The 15,779-nt window shown below is 40.9% G+C and overlaps 1 pseudogene; it reads right to left on the bottom strand.

Moving 5' to 3' along the window:
* Positions 1-5,912: 5,912 nt before the first annotated feature.
* The window catches only part of LOC118885090, a 97,920-nt pseudogene continuing 88,053 nt past the window's right edge, over positions 5,913-15,779 (bottom strand).

Genomic DNA, 15,779 nt, shown 5'->3' with positions numbered 1-15,779 from the left:
CAGATGCGCAGGCTCAGTAGTTGTGGCTCACGGGCCTAGCCGCTCCGCGGCATGTGGGATCCTCCCAGAACCACGGCTCGAACCCGTGTTCCCTGCATTGGCAGGCAGATTCTCAACCACTGCGCCACCTGGGAAGCCCGAGAACTGGAATTCTTAACGCATCACATTTGGCTCTAGGTAAATAATAAAACGTCACAACTATTGCTTTTACTCTCTTCCTGAAAGAAGTTAAAGAATCACAAGACCGTGATTTAGAAACTTGTTTTGCAGGCATGTACAGAATAATCACAAAGGAAATCACAATGTGGTGCCAAAGAGTCTGCACAGCTGAGATCTTATAGGAAAGCTGGGATCACAGACACTCCCCTCCCCTCCCTCCTTTTGCCTTTAAAATCTTATACACAGCTATAAGAGTATGCTGAAAACTGTCCTTCCATGCAGTCTTTCTTCAGAGCTTTCACCATCCTCAATGGTGAAAGAATGGAAGCTTTTCCTCGAAGATCAGGAACAAGACAAGCATACCTGCTATTTCTAAAAACATATAATTGGAAGTCCTACCAAGAACACATAGGCATAAAATGAGATAAAAGATATCCCAAGAGCAACAGGAAGCAAAATCATCTCTGTACACAGGTAACATGATCTAATAGGTAGAAAACCCTGAAGATTCTGAAATTAAAAAAAAAAAAAACAACCTTCTAGAAATAATGAAAGAGTTTAAAAACCTTACAAGATTTAAAATCATCATGCAAAACTCAATTGGGTTTCTAAAAATTAAAAATGATCAAAACAGAAATTGAGAAAACAATTCCATTTATAAGAGAATCAAAAAATATTTAGACATGACATTATAAAAGAAGGGAAAGATTTGTACACTGCAAACTATAGACTGCTGAAAATTTTACAGAAGACAAAAATAAATGGAAACATACCCCATGTTCATGGATTGAAAGTCAATATTGTCAAGATATCAATACTACCCAAAGTGATTAACAGATTCAAAGCATTCATTCCCTAGTGAAATCCCAACAGGGTTTTCCTGAAAAAACAAATCCATTCTGTGATTCCTATGGAATGTCAAGAGACAATGAATAGTAAAAACAAGTTTGAAAAGAACAGTGAGAGGTCTCACACTTCCTTGTTTCAAAACTTATTCCAAACCTACACTAATCGAAACAGTGTGGTACTGTCATAAAGGCAGACAGAGACAAATTTAGGAAAAAACTCTTCTGTGATAGCAGCCAAGATGGCGAAGTAGAAGGATCCTAAACTCACCCCTTCTCACGAGCACGCCAAAATCACAACTGCAGTACAACCATTGATGAAAGACTGGAACCTACCAGGAAAGCTCTTTAACAAGTAAAGACATAAAGAAGGAACCACAATGAGATGGGTAGGAAGGGCAGACTCACGATATACTCAAACCCCATATCCCCTGGGTGGGTGACCCAAAAACTAGAGAATAATTATATTACAGACGTTCTCACACAGGAGTGAGAGTTGTAAGCCCCACATCAAGCCCCCTAGCCCAGAGGTCCGGCACTGGGATGAGGAGCCCCCAGAACATTTACCTTTGAAGGCCAGTGGGGCTTGATTGCAGGAGCTCAGAGTAATGGGGAAAATAGAGATTTCACTCTTAACAGACACACACAAAATCTCACATACACGGAGATGAAAGGCAAAAGCAATAATCTGATAGAAGCCTGGGCAAGAACTGCCCCTGCCTGCTATCTTGGAGGATCTCCTGGGAAGGTGGGGGGAGGCGTTGGCTCACCCTGGGGACATAGACAATGATGGCAGTAACATCGGGGAGCATTCATCTGCATGACCTCTCCTGGAGGCTGACTTCTTGGCACCAAGACCTCGCCCCACCCAAGAACCTGTAGGTCTGGCGCTGGGGCGCCTCAGGCAAAACAACAAACTGGCAGGGGATACAGCCCCACCAATCAGCCAATGGGCTGCCTAAAGGCTTCCTGAGCCCACTGCCACCTCTCTACATGCCCTTAGACATACCCCGGCCTGCCAAAGGGCCAAGACCCAGGTCCAACCAACAGTGGGCAGGGAGAAGCCTCTAGACCAGCCTCACCCACCAGGGTGCAGACACCAGAAGCAAAAAAACTACAGTCGCACAGTCTGCAAAATGAATCCACAAATACAGGCCAGACACTACCCCGGGACCAGCTGGGCTCTGACCTTGGGTGATGAAAGGGACACATAGGACACCTCCTACAGAGGGCCACTTTTCCAACGTTGAGAAATGTAACTAACCTACCACATACATAAAAATATAAATAGCAATTTAGACAAAATGAGGTACCCGAGGAATATGTTTCAGGCGGAGGAATAAGACAAAACCCCAGAAGAAGAACTAAGTGACGTGGAGATAGGAAATCTGGCTGAAAAAATGTTCAGAGTAATGATCAAAAAGAATTCGGGAGGAGAATGGATGCACAGCCTGAGAAATGAGAAGTACTTAACAAAGACTTTGAAAATATAAACAACAACCAAACAGAACTGGAGAATACAGTAACTGAAATGAAAAATACACTAGAAAGAATAACAGGCTAAATGAGGCAGAAGAATGGATCAGTGAGCTGGAAGACAGAGCAGTGGAAATCACCACTGCTGAAGAGAAAAAATAGAAGAAGGAGGACATCTGAAGAGACTTCTGGGACAACAACAAGTGCACTAATATTTGTATTATACAGGTCCCAGAAGGAGAAGAGAGGAAGGGCCGTAGAAAATATTTGCAGAGATAATAGCTGAAAACCACCCTAACCTGGGAAAGGAAACAGTCACCCAAGTTCAGGAAGTGCCAAGAGTCCCATATGCATATAAAGACTTCATAGAAAGCACAAACCAAAAATCTATCATAGATACAAATTCAAAATGCACATGAAAATATGCTCAACATCATGTGCTTTCCCACTTTTTACAGCTCCTTGGAGCACCTCTATTTCCTAGGTGGAATGCTGCCCAATGTATCAATCATTCAATAAAGCCAATTAGATCTTTAAATTTATTTAAATTTGATTCAGTTTTTGCACATTAATGGAAGTCAGTCTGAAATGCACTGCTATGGGATTTGCATTATAGCCATCTGAATATTCTGGAATAGAGTGTAGAGAGTACAAATTATGAGTATGTAACCCCCAAATTGTATGTTTCATTCCATACTGGAAAGAAATTGTTACAGATTCTTTCAAACCTGAGAGCCTAACGGTGCATTCTTACCTGCTGTTACAAAGCACCGAGACGACATAAAACTGTGTTGATGGAATAAACATGATTCATCCAGGGTTATGACAAAAGTGATTATATTTTATTAATTAAAACAGGAGACCCATGATACATTCAGAATGTAATTCTATGAATACAACAGTAGCAAATGATAATAGCAGCAATTAAATGTGAATCATACACAAACACATATTATTCTGGCTCTGATTAAATTTGATGCTCAAAATAATTGCTCTCTCTTCAATTTCCAAAAATAAGACTAACTTTTCTTTAATCATACATACAACAGTTACTGCCATCCAATGGAGGAAGTGACCAACTTTTCCTGTGCATTGTTCCTACCACATAATCAGTCCCTAATAACCCGTCACTCTCCTCCCATGAAAAGCCCAGTGCCTTAATGTCTTGCCTGCTCTCGTGCAGGTCAGTTGGTAGAGCATTCTGTCCTGTAACCCACTGTGAACAGAAGGGCGCCCTGAACGTAATGAGCATGATGATTCACGTCCTAGTTTTACATTATTCTCTGCCCCTCCCTGACACTAATTCACACACTACTGAATTTGGTAATTCAGGATTCATGTTTTTCCAGGGAACATGGATGTGAATGAACCACACCTAATGAAGTTGGCCCCCTCATCTTACTGATTCCTTCCCAGAGACCATCATGAAAGGCCTGTAATGAATGCATGAAATCAACATATTAACAAGGCCAAGCTCTTAGGGCTCACCACACAACAGGCCAATAAACTGAGAGACTAGTTGTTGGGGCAAGCAATAGTGGCTTTATTCAGAAAGCCGGCAGACCCAGAAGATGGTGGACTACTGTCCCAAAGAATTGTCTTCCCTGAGTTAGAATTCGGGCTTCTTTCATACTAAAAGAGGAGGGAGTAAAGTCCTGGTTCCAATCAGATTCCTGAGGGGATGTTTTAATTTCTTCTTTCTTGAAGCCATTCACAGGGGAGGCTGGACAGAAGGTTTCCCATGAGGTAAACAAAGGTATTTTAGTTTAATGCACATTACGCGGGAATCAGGTTTCCCAAAGATAGCCCATTATGTATAATTTAAGCTTATAGGCAATATCCCTTTAGTGATTCACTTGTAGCAAAAGCAATAGAATACAAATGTTAAAGTAAAAGGAAAAGGTCCAATATAGAGACAGACTTGTTCTTCCCTGTTACTTCAAACTTTAGGTTGAAAAGCATAAATAGTAAGTAGCCTTTTCAAGAAAACTCAAATAATTAAATTTTAATATACTGAAGATAATCGGTTATTTTCACATGGGTCCTTTTTCCTCTCATATACACACCATGTCAGAAGGTTCAACATGTTGTGACTTGTAATGATTCTGCAGTATGTAATATCTCAAGTTAACCTCAGAGAACTAAAGATTTATTTATTCCTAGTATGCGTTCTCTGATGGTCTGTTGTAAGAATTGCTCAAAAAATTTACCAAATTCATTACATTTGTAAGGACTGTCCCAAATATTAGTTCTTTGGTAAACCCCAAGGATGTACTGTTCCATGAAGTTTCTCTGTGTGTATACTTTGTAACCTGTAAGAATTCTGTCATTACACTAAAGGTGTGGATACTTGATGTAAAAATTTACAACATCCATTACATCGGAAAGCTTGCTCGCCACCATAAATCCTCTGTATTTCAGTTTTGATCTTCAAGTACAGTCCTCAGGACACGTATTGCTTTGTGTGGTTTCTCTCAAAAATGTGTACTCTGAAGCTTAGTGCATTGTAAGGCCTGGAGAAAGCCTCTATTCATACATCTCCATAGCTTCTCTTCAATATGGACTTTCTGCAATTGCCAAGTACTTGAACTCAAGGTAAAGGTTTTGCCTCAACCAGTGTATTTGGGAGGTATGGCGCCAGTATGTTCCTGTCTTGTGACTTCTGGGTAAGATCCTTGCCACACACATTACATTTCTGTGGGTTTCACTCAGGATAAATATTCTGATATCTAGTGATGAGTGAGCAATAATTTAACTTTTGACATATTCGTTGCATTTTAAAACGTGGAGTATTTGGTGATCACTGAGTTTAAGGCACAATCTAAAAGCATTCAAAATTTAGTACATTTGTAACGTTCTGAAGAGTGCAGATTACCCGAATATTGGTGAGATGTGAGCAGTGAGAATAGGTTTTTCACATTCATGGCATTGGTGAGGAATCTTCCTAGATTGAATTCATTTTCTAAAGGCCTGACTATACTAAATACATTTATCTGGCTTCTATCCAGTATGAATTTTCTCGTGAAGCCTAAGATGTGAAGGCCTCCTAAAGCACTGCCACCTTCATTGTATTTTTTTTTTAAGATTTATTTATTATTTATTTCTTTATTTTTGGCGTGTCGGGTCTTAGTTGCGGCACGCGGGATCCTCACTGAGGCATGCAGGATCTTTCACTGTAGTGCGCAGGCTTCTCTCTAGTTGTGGTGTGCGGGTTTTCTCTTCTTTAGTTGTGGCGCACAGGCTCCAGGATGCATGGGCTCTGTAGTTGTGGCACGTGGGTTCCAGAGTGCGTGGGCTCTGTAGTTTGCGGCATGCAGGCTCTAGTTGAGACACGCGAGCTCAGTAGTTGTGGCGCACAGGCTTAGTAGCCCCACGGCACGTGGGATCTTAGTTCTCCGACCAGGGATCGAACCCGTGTCCCCTGCATTGTGAGGCAGATTCTTTACCACTGGACCACCAAGGAAGTCCCCTTCATTATATTTTTAAGTGCTCTAACCAGTATGGATCCTCTGATGGTAAGTTTGGCTTGAAAGCACACTGAAGACTTTGCCACACTCACTACATTTGTAAGGTTTCTCTCTAGTATGAATTCTCTGATGGTAAGTGAGGTTCAATGCACAAAAGCTTTGCCACACTGATATTTGTATGATTTCTCCATAGTATGAATTCTCTGAACAATGGTTAGGTGTGAATTTTGAAGTGTGAATTTTGAAGACCTTCCCACATGTATCACACTTACATAGTTTCTCTCAGGTATGGGTTTTCTGATGTGTAGTGAGGGTTGAGACCTGAGTAAAGGCTTTCCCACACTCAAAACATTTGAAAGGTTTCTCTATATGTACTCTCCGATGACTTGTAAGGTGTGAATTTCGACTGAAGAACTTGCCACACTCATTACATTTGAAAGGTTTCTCTCCAGTATGAATTCTCCAATGAAGTCGAAGATGTGATTTTTGACTAAAGACCTTTCCACACTCATCACATTTGTAAGGTTTCTCACCAGTATGAATTCTCTGATGACTTAAAAGGATTGCCTTCTCACTAAAGGCCTTGCCACACTCATTGCATTTGTAAGGTTTCTCTCCAGTATGAAATCTCTTATGACTTATGAAATGTGAATGCTGACTAAAGAGCTTCCCACACTCATCACATTTATAAGGTTTCTCTCCAGTATGAATCCTCCGATGACCAGCAAGGTGTGCATTTCGGCTAAAGACTTTGCCACACATATCACATTTATATAATTTCTTTCCTGTATGAATTTTCTGATGTCTACTGAGGTTTGAGCTGTCAGTAAAGGTTTTGCCACACTCATTACACTGGTAACTTCTCTTTCCAGCATGAATATTACGATGACGTACAAGGTATGAATTTTGACCAAAGACTTTACCACATACATCACATTTATGTAAGTTTGCTTCTGGGTGGATTATCTGATGTCTGGCAAGGATGGAGCCATCATTAAAGGTTTTGCCACACTCATTACATTTGTAACATTTCTCTCCAGGATGAATTTTCCGATGATGTGCAAGCTGTGAACTTCGACCAAAGAATTTGTCACATATGTCACATTTATCTAATTTCTCTCCTGTGTGGATGGTCTGATGTTTAATGAGGTGTGAGCCCTTAAGAAAGGCTTTCCCACACTCATTACATTTGCAAGGTCTTTCCCTGTGTGCTTTAAGGTTTTGTGTCATCACTGAAGGATGCATAAAATCATTCCCATATATATTAGAAACATTGGTTTGGACACTAGGAGAAATTCTTTGAAGTGGTGAAAATAAGAAACTACTGTTGATAGACCTCTCAACTACATCACATTCAGAAATTATCCCATCAGTTTGAAATATCTGCAGTTTATCCTGAAAGTTTAAGCCCAGCCTATTTCCACAGGGCTTGATTCCTGCACCCCTTCTACCATGTCGATCTCTCCCATCAGTGAGATTTTTGTTGCAGATTACAGGCATTCCTTTGTAATTTCTTTCATCATCTCTCCACTGACACTCAAAGTCATACATATTTTCCTGGATTTCCCAGAGGTGAAAATGTTTGATTTTACAGCTTTCAGGTCTTCCCAACATCGGTGTTTGGAATACTTCTCCTTTATCATTGTTCACTTTGGGTTGTAATTGCTTGATCACATGTATAGGGAAGATATCTACAAGATATAAAGAACCATAGGTATCCCATTCACAATAATTCAACAATATATGTCTCATGTTGAATACATGATATTACACCAAATGTAATACTTATACCAAAGATAGGTATGAAATGCCCCAACCATGACCTTAAATTTTTGGAAACACTAAAGGAATAGAATTCTGTACTTAAGAAAGCATGTAACATAAATCCAAATATACTTTAAGGTAGCCTAGTTTTAAACACCATATGACAAAAACACTCACACTGGACAAACTTATGTCGGGTCTCAAAGAAAGAGTATTTTTCTACTATCACCTCTACGAACATACCAACCAACAGTAAACATACTGCTGTCTCATAATTGAGGAGAAAAATATACTATCGATGTATTCTGCATACTTACTGTACATAAATAAATTTTTTAAAGTAGACAATATATTGTACCGGGAAATAATCCAAAACAAAAGTTATCCAATTAATAATATAATTACCTGTTTAGAACTGTAAAACAAATATAACAGAGAAAATGAAGAGTTTGATAAAACAATTTTTAAGAAACAATGTATTTTTCTAAATCTTTGCTATAGAACTATGTACCCAAAAAGAAAAGGCATTTTACAACATTAACAAGTAGTACCTGTCAGTTGTATTGCATAATACATGCTAAAAGACCATCATCTGTAAATGACATAAATTAAGACATAAAATATTCTCCAGTTATCTAATGGCCAGTAACAGAGCAATCCCTACCTATGCAGTATCCTTAATTATCTGGTTTAATGGCTCCAAAATACTAGAAACAAAAAGTGAGCACTTTGTATATTTACTGACTAGGGTCAGACACAACGTTGTTGAAAAAAATGCAAATGAAAACCATACAAGATATACTGCAGATAAAGTCATATCATAAAGAACATGAATTTTATTAGCAGAAATCAGAAAGAAAAACCAGGAAAAATCCATCTAAAGACGAATGAATTTCTTCTGTACATACATGCAGATACAAAGAAACTGAATCAACCCACCAGTAGAGTAGGGGACCGTAATTTTCAAAAGTTAAGTTGCCTTAAATCTGAGTTCTCCTGCTAAGTCTGATTAACCTCTCTATCGAAAATTTTATTCTGTTTCTTCTTCCACACATGTTCATCTCAAGATTGAGGAGTACCAAAGAAAAGGGGGGATTGAAACTGAACAGGAATCTGCAGGGCCTTCCTGGTTACAAAAGCCTTTCTGAGTCTCCCATTTCCTGTTTGTTAAAAAAAAAGGCTTTAGTCTCCTAGACCATTCCTGAGTTCAAAAAGTCAGATTCAAGCAGTTACTAATTAGGGGATTGAGAGAATACAGAAACAAAGGAAAAGCAAGTCCAATCTAATCACTTCCATGATTGGTAGCTTAAATTGGTACCTTGATTTATGACCCCAAACTGGGCTTCAACCAGTTATCCCAAGAGGACTGAAAAACTGATGACACCAGAGGGTCAACTGAGAATTGAAATTCTTAACCAGTCACATTTGGCTCTAAGTAAGTAATAAAATGCCTGAACTATTGCTTTTCCTGTCTCCTAGAAGGAAGTTAAGGGATCACAAGACTCTGATTTAGGAACTGTTTTGCAGGAACATACAGAATAATCAGAAAGGAAATCACAACTTGATTCTCAAAAGTCTGCAGCTGACATCTTATGGGAAAGCTGGGATTACAGACACTCCCCTCCCCTCTCTCCCTTATCATTTAAAAATCTTACACCCTGGCCAGCCAGGAAGATGGATTTGAGGCAAGGCCAGGTCTCCCAAGTTTCTGGTTGGCACCTCCTCAACTAATACACATTTCTCTGCTTCTAACTCCAATGAGGAATGGGCATATGAATTTGGATTCAACATCATGTGTGATGTATGTTCTTTATTAGGAAAAGGTAGAAGACTATGCTGGAAAATATCCTGCAATGGAGCAGTTACACAGCGCTATCATCATACTCAATGGTGAAAGAATGAAAGCTTTTCCTTTAAGATCAGGAACAAGACAAGGATACCTGCTGTCAATATTTCTAAAAGCATATTACTGGAAGTCCCAGGAAGAACACAGAGGCAGAAAATTGGGTAACAGATATCCCAATAGCAAAAGAGAGTGAAATCATCTCTGTATACAACTGACATGATCTAATACGTAGAAAACCGTGAATATTCTGCAGAAAAAACCTGCTAAAATTTTTAGAGCTCTAAAAAATGACAAGATGTAAAATCAACATGCAAAATTCAGTTGGGTTCGTAAACATTAAAAATGAACAACCAAAAAAGAACATGAGAAAAAAATTCCAGTTACAAGAGAATCAAAAAAAAAAAAGTTAGATGCAACATTATACAAGAAGGTAAAGATATGTATATTGCAAACTAAAGACTGCTGAAAATTTTAGAAAAAACAAAAATAAATGCAAAGACATCCCAAACTCATGGATTGGAAGTCAATATTGCCATGATGCCAATACTACCCAAAGTGATCATTATATTCAAATCATTCCCTAGTGAAATCCCAGTAGTGTTTTCCTGAAGAAACAGATACATCCATCCTGTGATTCATATGGAGTCTCAGGAGAAAACAAATAGCAAAAACGATCTTGAAAAGAACAAACTTGTTGTATCACACTTCTTTATTTCAAAACTTATTCCACAAATACACTAATCAAAACAGTGTGGTACTGGCATATAGACAGAGAGACTGCTGGAATAGAACAGAGACTTCCAAAAAAAAACTCTTGTGGGATAGCGGCTAAGATGGCAGAGAAGAACCCTAAATTCCCCTCCTTTCACAAGCACACCAAAATCACAACTGACTGAAGAGCAACCACTGAACTAGAACCTACCAGGAAAGATCTTTAACAGCTAATGAAGGAACCACAACTAGATAGAAGGAGGGGCAGATTGGCCATATAATCAAATCGCATGCCCCCTGGGTGGGCAGCCCACAAACTGGAGAATAATTATATTACAGACGTTCTCCCACAGGAGTGAGAGTTCTGAGCTCCACGTGAGGCAGCTCAGCCCAGGGGTCCAGCCCCAGGAAGCGGAGTCCTTAGAGCATGTGGCTTAGAAGGCCAGCGGGACTTGACTGCAGCTCCACAGGATTGGGGGAAATGGAGACTTCACTCTTAAAGGGCGCACAAAAGAATCTCACATGCACCGGGACAAAGGGCAAAAGCAGTAATATCATGGGAGCATGGACCAGAGCTACCTGCTGGTCTTAGAGTATCTCCAGGGCTACTTCCCATGCCCCTAGACACCAGAGGGCCCTACCCACCAGAGGCAAAGGCCCAGCACCACCCACCGGTGAGCAGGCACCTGGCCTCCCACAAGGAAGTCTGCACGAGCCTCTAGACCAGCTTCACTCACCAGGGGGCAGACACTAGAAGCAAGAAAACTATAGTCTCTGCAGCCTGTAGACCAAGTCTGCAAACGCAGGCCACATACTACCTGGGGACCAGATAGCCCCTGGTCCATAGGTGACGAGAGGGGAGTGCACTGCCTGAATGCACAGGACGTCTCCTACAGAGGGCCACTTCTCCAAGGTTGAGAAATGTAACTAACCTACCACATACATAAAATACAAATGGCAATTTAGACAAAATGAGGCGACAGAGGAATATGTTTCAGATAAAGGAACAAAACAGAAACCCAGAAGAAGAACCAAGTGTCATGGAGACAGGCAAACTATTCAAGAAAGAGTTCAGAGTAATAATCGTAAAGACGATCAAAGAATTTGGTAGGGGCTTCCCTGGTGGCACAGTGGTTGAGAGTCTGCCTGCCAATGCAGGGGACACGGGTTCGAGCCCTGGTCTGGGAAGATCCCACATGCCGCGGAGCAACTGGGCCCGTGAGCCACAATTACTGAGCCTGCGCGTCTGGAGCCTGTGCCCCGCAACGGGAGGGGCCGCGATGGTGAGAGGCCCGCGCACCGCGATGAAGAGTGGCCCCCGCTTGCCACAACTAGAGAAAGCCCTCGCAGAGAAACGAAGACCCAACACAGCCAAAAATAAATAAATAAACAAAGTAAACAATGCCTTTAAAAAAAAAATTAAAAAAAAAAAAAAAAAAGAATTTGGTAGGAGAAAGGATGCACAATGTGAGAAATGAGAAGTTTTTAACAAAGACTTAGAAATTATAAATAACAATGAAACAGAATTGAAGAATACAATAACTGAAATGAAAAATATGACAAATTAATAATAGACGAAATGAGGCAGAATAATGGATCAGTGAGCTGGAAAACAGAGTAGGGGAAATCACTGCCACCAAAGGGGAAAAAAGAAAAGAATAAAAAGAAATGAGATCAGTTTAAGAGACCACTGGGACAAGAGCAAGTGTGCTAATATTCGCAATACAGGGTTCCCAGAAGGAGAAGAGAGAAAGGGCTTGAGAAAATATTTGAAGAGATAATAGCTGAAAACTTCTCTAACCTGGGAAGGGAAACACCAAGACACATTCTGATTAAAACAACAAAAACTAAAGATAAAGAGAGAATATTACAAGCAACAAGGGAAAGCAATTAAAAACATACAAGAGAACTCCCATAAGGCTATTACATGATTTTTCATCAGAAACTCTGCAAGCCAGAAGGCAGTGGCACAATATACTTAAAGTGATGAAAGAGAAAAACCTGCAACCAAGAGTAGTCTACCCAGAAAAGTTCTCCTTCAGATTGATGGAGAAATCAAAAGCTTTATAGACAAGAAAAAGCTGAAAGAATTCAACAACACCAAACCAAATTTACAACAAATGCTAAAGGAACTTCTCCAGTGGGAAAAGACCACAACAAGACTTTCTTGACTACAAACAAGAAAATCACAAAATGGAAAAGCTCACTGGTAAAGGCAAACATACAATAAAGGCAGAAAATCATCCACACACAAAGCTAGCAGGTAGGTTAAAAGACAAAAGTAGTAAAACCATCTGTATCCACAATGAGCAGTTAAGAGATATACAAAACAATGATGTAAAATATAATATCAAAAACAGTAATCATGCGGAGAGGAGAGTACAAATGCAGGGTATCTAAACTGCATTTGAGATTAGCAACTTAAAACAAGCACATAAACATAAGTACTAGTATACAAAAACCTCATGGTAACCGAGAAACAAAAATCTCTAATACATATACATACAAAAAAGAAAAAGAAATCCAACCATAACATTAATGATACTCATCAAACCACAAAAAAAGAGAACAAAAGAAGAAAGGGGGACAAAAAGACCTACAAAAAAAAATCCAAAACAATTAACGAAATGGAAATAGAAACATACATATCAATAATTATCTTAAATGTAAATGAACTAAATGCTGCAACCAAAAGATACAGACTGGATGAATGGATGCAAACATAGGACCTGTACATATGCTGCCTGCAAGAGACTCACTTCAGATGCAAAGACATATACAGACTGAAAGTGAAGGGGTGGTAAAAGGTATTCCATGCAAATGGAAATAAAAAGGAAGCTTGAGAAGCAACACTTATATCAGACAAAATAGACTTGAAAAAGAAAAAAGACTGTTAAAAGAGACAAAGAAGGCCACAAGAAAATGATCACAGGATCAATCCAAAAAGAAGACATAACAATTCCAAATATATATCCACCCCAACTAAGGAACACCTCAATATATAAGGCAAATGTTAACAGACATAAAAGGAGAAATGGACAGCAACACAATAATAGTGGGGGACTTTAACACCCACTTATATCAATGGGCAGATCATCCAGACAGAAAATCCATCAGGAAACACAGGCCTTATATGACACATTAGAGCAGATGGACTTAATTGATATTTATAGAGCATTCCACCTGAAAGCAGCAGAATACACATTCTTTTCAAGTGCACATGGGTCATTCTACAAGACAGACCACATGCTGGGTCACAAAGCAATCCTCGGTAAATGTAAGAAAACTGGAATCATATCAAGCATCTAGGCTAGCAATCAACTAAAAAAAAGAAAACGCACAAAACCAAAAAACAAAAAAGCTGCAAAAAACACAAAGATGCGGAAGCTAAAGAATATGCTACTACACAACCAGTGGATCACTGAAGAAATCAAAGAGGAAATTAAAAAAAAAAAAAAAAGCTAGAGACAAATGAAAATGAAAACAGTATGACCCAAAACCTATGGGACACAGTAAAAACAGTTCTAAGAGTGAAGTTTATAGCAAAACAAGCTAAACTTAGGGTTCAAGAGCAATCTCAAATAAACAACCTAACTTTATGCCTAAAGGAACTAGAAAAAGAACAAAACCCCAAAGAAAGATACAAAGATCAGAGCAGAAATAAATGAAATAGAGACCAAAAACAAAAAAAGAAAAAAGATCTATGAAACTAAAACCTGGTTCTTTGAAAAGATAAAAAACATTGACAGAGAAGTCTCAGAAAACGGCGGAGGAATAAGATGCGGAGATCACCTTCTTCCCCACAGATACATCAAAAACATATCTACATGCGGAACAACTCCTACAGAACACCTACTGAACACTGGCAGAAGACCTCAGACTTCCAAAAAGGCAAGAAAATCTCCATGTAACTGGGTAGGGCAAAAGAAAAAAGGAAAAAAAAAAAGAGACAAAGGAATCAGGACAGGACCCATGCCTCTGCGAGGGCACTGTGAAGGAGGAAATGTTTCTGCACACTAGGAAGCCCCCTCACTGGCAGAGACAAGGGGGAGCTTTGGAGCCTCAGAGGAGAGCGCAGCAACAGGGGTGCGGAGAGCAAAGCAGAGAGAATCCCGCACAGAGGATCGGTGTCAACCAGCACTCCCCAGCCTGAGACGCTTGCCTGCCTGCTGGGGCAAGTGGGGGCTGGGTGCTGAGGCTCGGGCTTCGGAGGTCAGACCCCAGGGAGAGAGGATTGGGGTTAGCTGTGAGAAGACAGCCTGAGGGAGTCCGGAAAGAAACCTGGGCCTGCCAGATAGACAAGGGACCACTGTTGCAGGGTGCACGAGGAGAGGGGCACACCCGCCCTAGGAGCTTCTTTCTCCACGCGCTCACAGACAGCAAGGCACAGCCTACACCAGTTCTAGGGCCGGGCGAGAGCTGTGTCTGCTATCTTGGACCCCAGAGGTGGGCGTGACGGCTACTGCTGCCACCGCTGCCACCAAGGGTCCTGTGAGCAAGCTCAGGTCACTGCCCACCCCTTCCCAGGAGCCAGTGCAGCCCGCCACTGCCAACGGTCCAGCGATCTGGGGCCAACTTCCTGGGGAGAGCGAACGGCACACCTCAGGCTGTTGCAAATTCCCACTAGTCTCTGCCGCCAAAGGCACTCCCCACACATCCCAACTGGGACTGCTGTATCCCTCCCCCTCCCTGGCCTGGGTGAGCAAGTGAGCCCTAATCAGCCACTGCTTTCGCTCCCTCTTGCCTGGGTGGGGAAGAGACTCCTGAGGGTGGCCCAAATGCAGAGGCAGAGCCAAAACTAAAGCTGAACTCCTGGGGCAGTGCGACCAAAGAAGAGAAAGGGAAATTTCTCCATGCAGCCACAAGAGCAGCAGATTAAATCCCTTCAATCGGCCTGGTAAACCCTCCATCTGTGCAATATCTGAATAGACAACGAGTGTTCCCACAACTGAGGCTGTGGACTTTGGGGGCAAGTACCCATAGGAGTTGGGCCAGGTCAGAGTATAAGCTGGCCCCACAGTGCCCACAGCAGGTCCAGACACCTACCGAGAGTTCGATTTCTGCTTTTGATTTGTTTTTAGTTTTTTGTTTTGGTAGCTTAGTTTTTAGTGTTTGTTTTCATTTGGGGTTCGTTTATTTGTTTGGCTGCTCTCTTCCTTTTTGTTATCTCTCTCTCTTTTGTGTGTGTGTGTGTGTGTGTGTGTATGTATGATTCTTTGTGTGTTTTTGTTTGGTTTGTTTTTAACATTTGTCTTGGGGCTTTGCTTGTTCGTTTTCTTTTTTGTTTGTTTTCATTTGTGTGTGTGTTTCCTTGTGTGCGTCTGTTTTCTTTCTTTCTTTTTTTTTCCCTTTTCTTCCACACTGTGCAGCTTGCAGGGTCTTGGTGCTCCGGACAGGGGTCGGGCCTGAGCCTCTGAGGTGGGAGAGCCTAGTCCAGGACGCTGGCTGACCAGAGAACTCTCGGCTTCAGGGAATATTAATTGGCAAGAGCTCTTCCAGAGGTCTCCATCT

Source organism: Balaenoptera musculus, chromosome 19 (genome assembly GCF_009873245.2).
Source record: "Balaenoptera musculus isolate JJ_BM4_2016_0621 chromosome 19, mBalMus1.pri.v3, whole genome shotgun sequence".
Classification (NCBI taxonomy): domain Eukaryota; kingdom Metazoa; phylum Chordata; class Mammalia; order Artiodactyla; family Balaenopteridae; genus Balaenoptera; species Balaenoptera musculus.
Note: the sequence above shows the minus strand (reverse complement) of the source record. Positions and strands in the feature narration are given on the sequence as shown.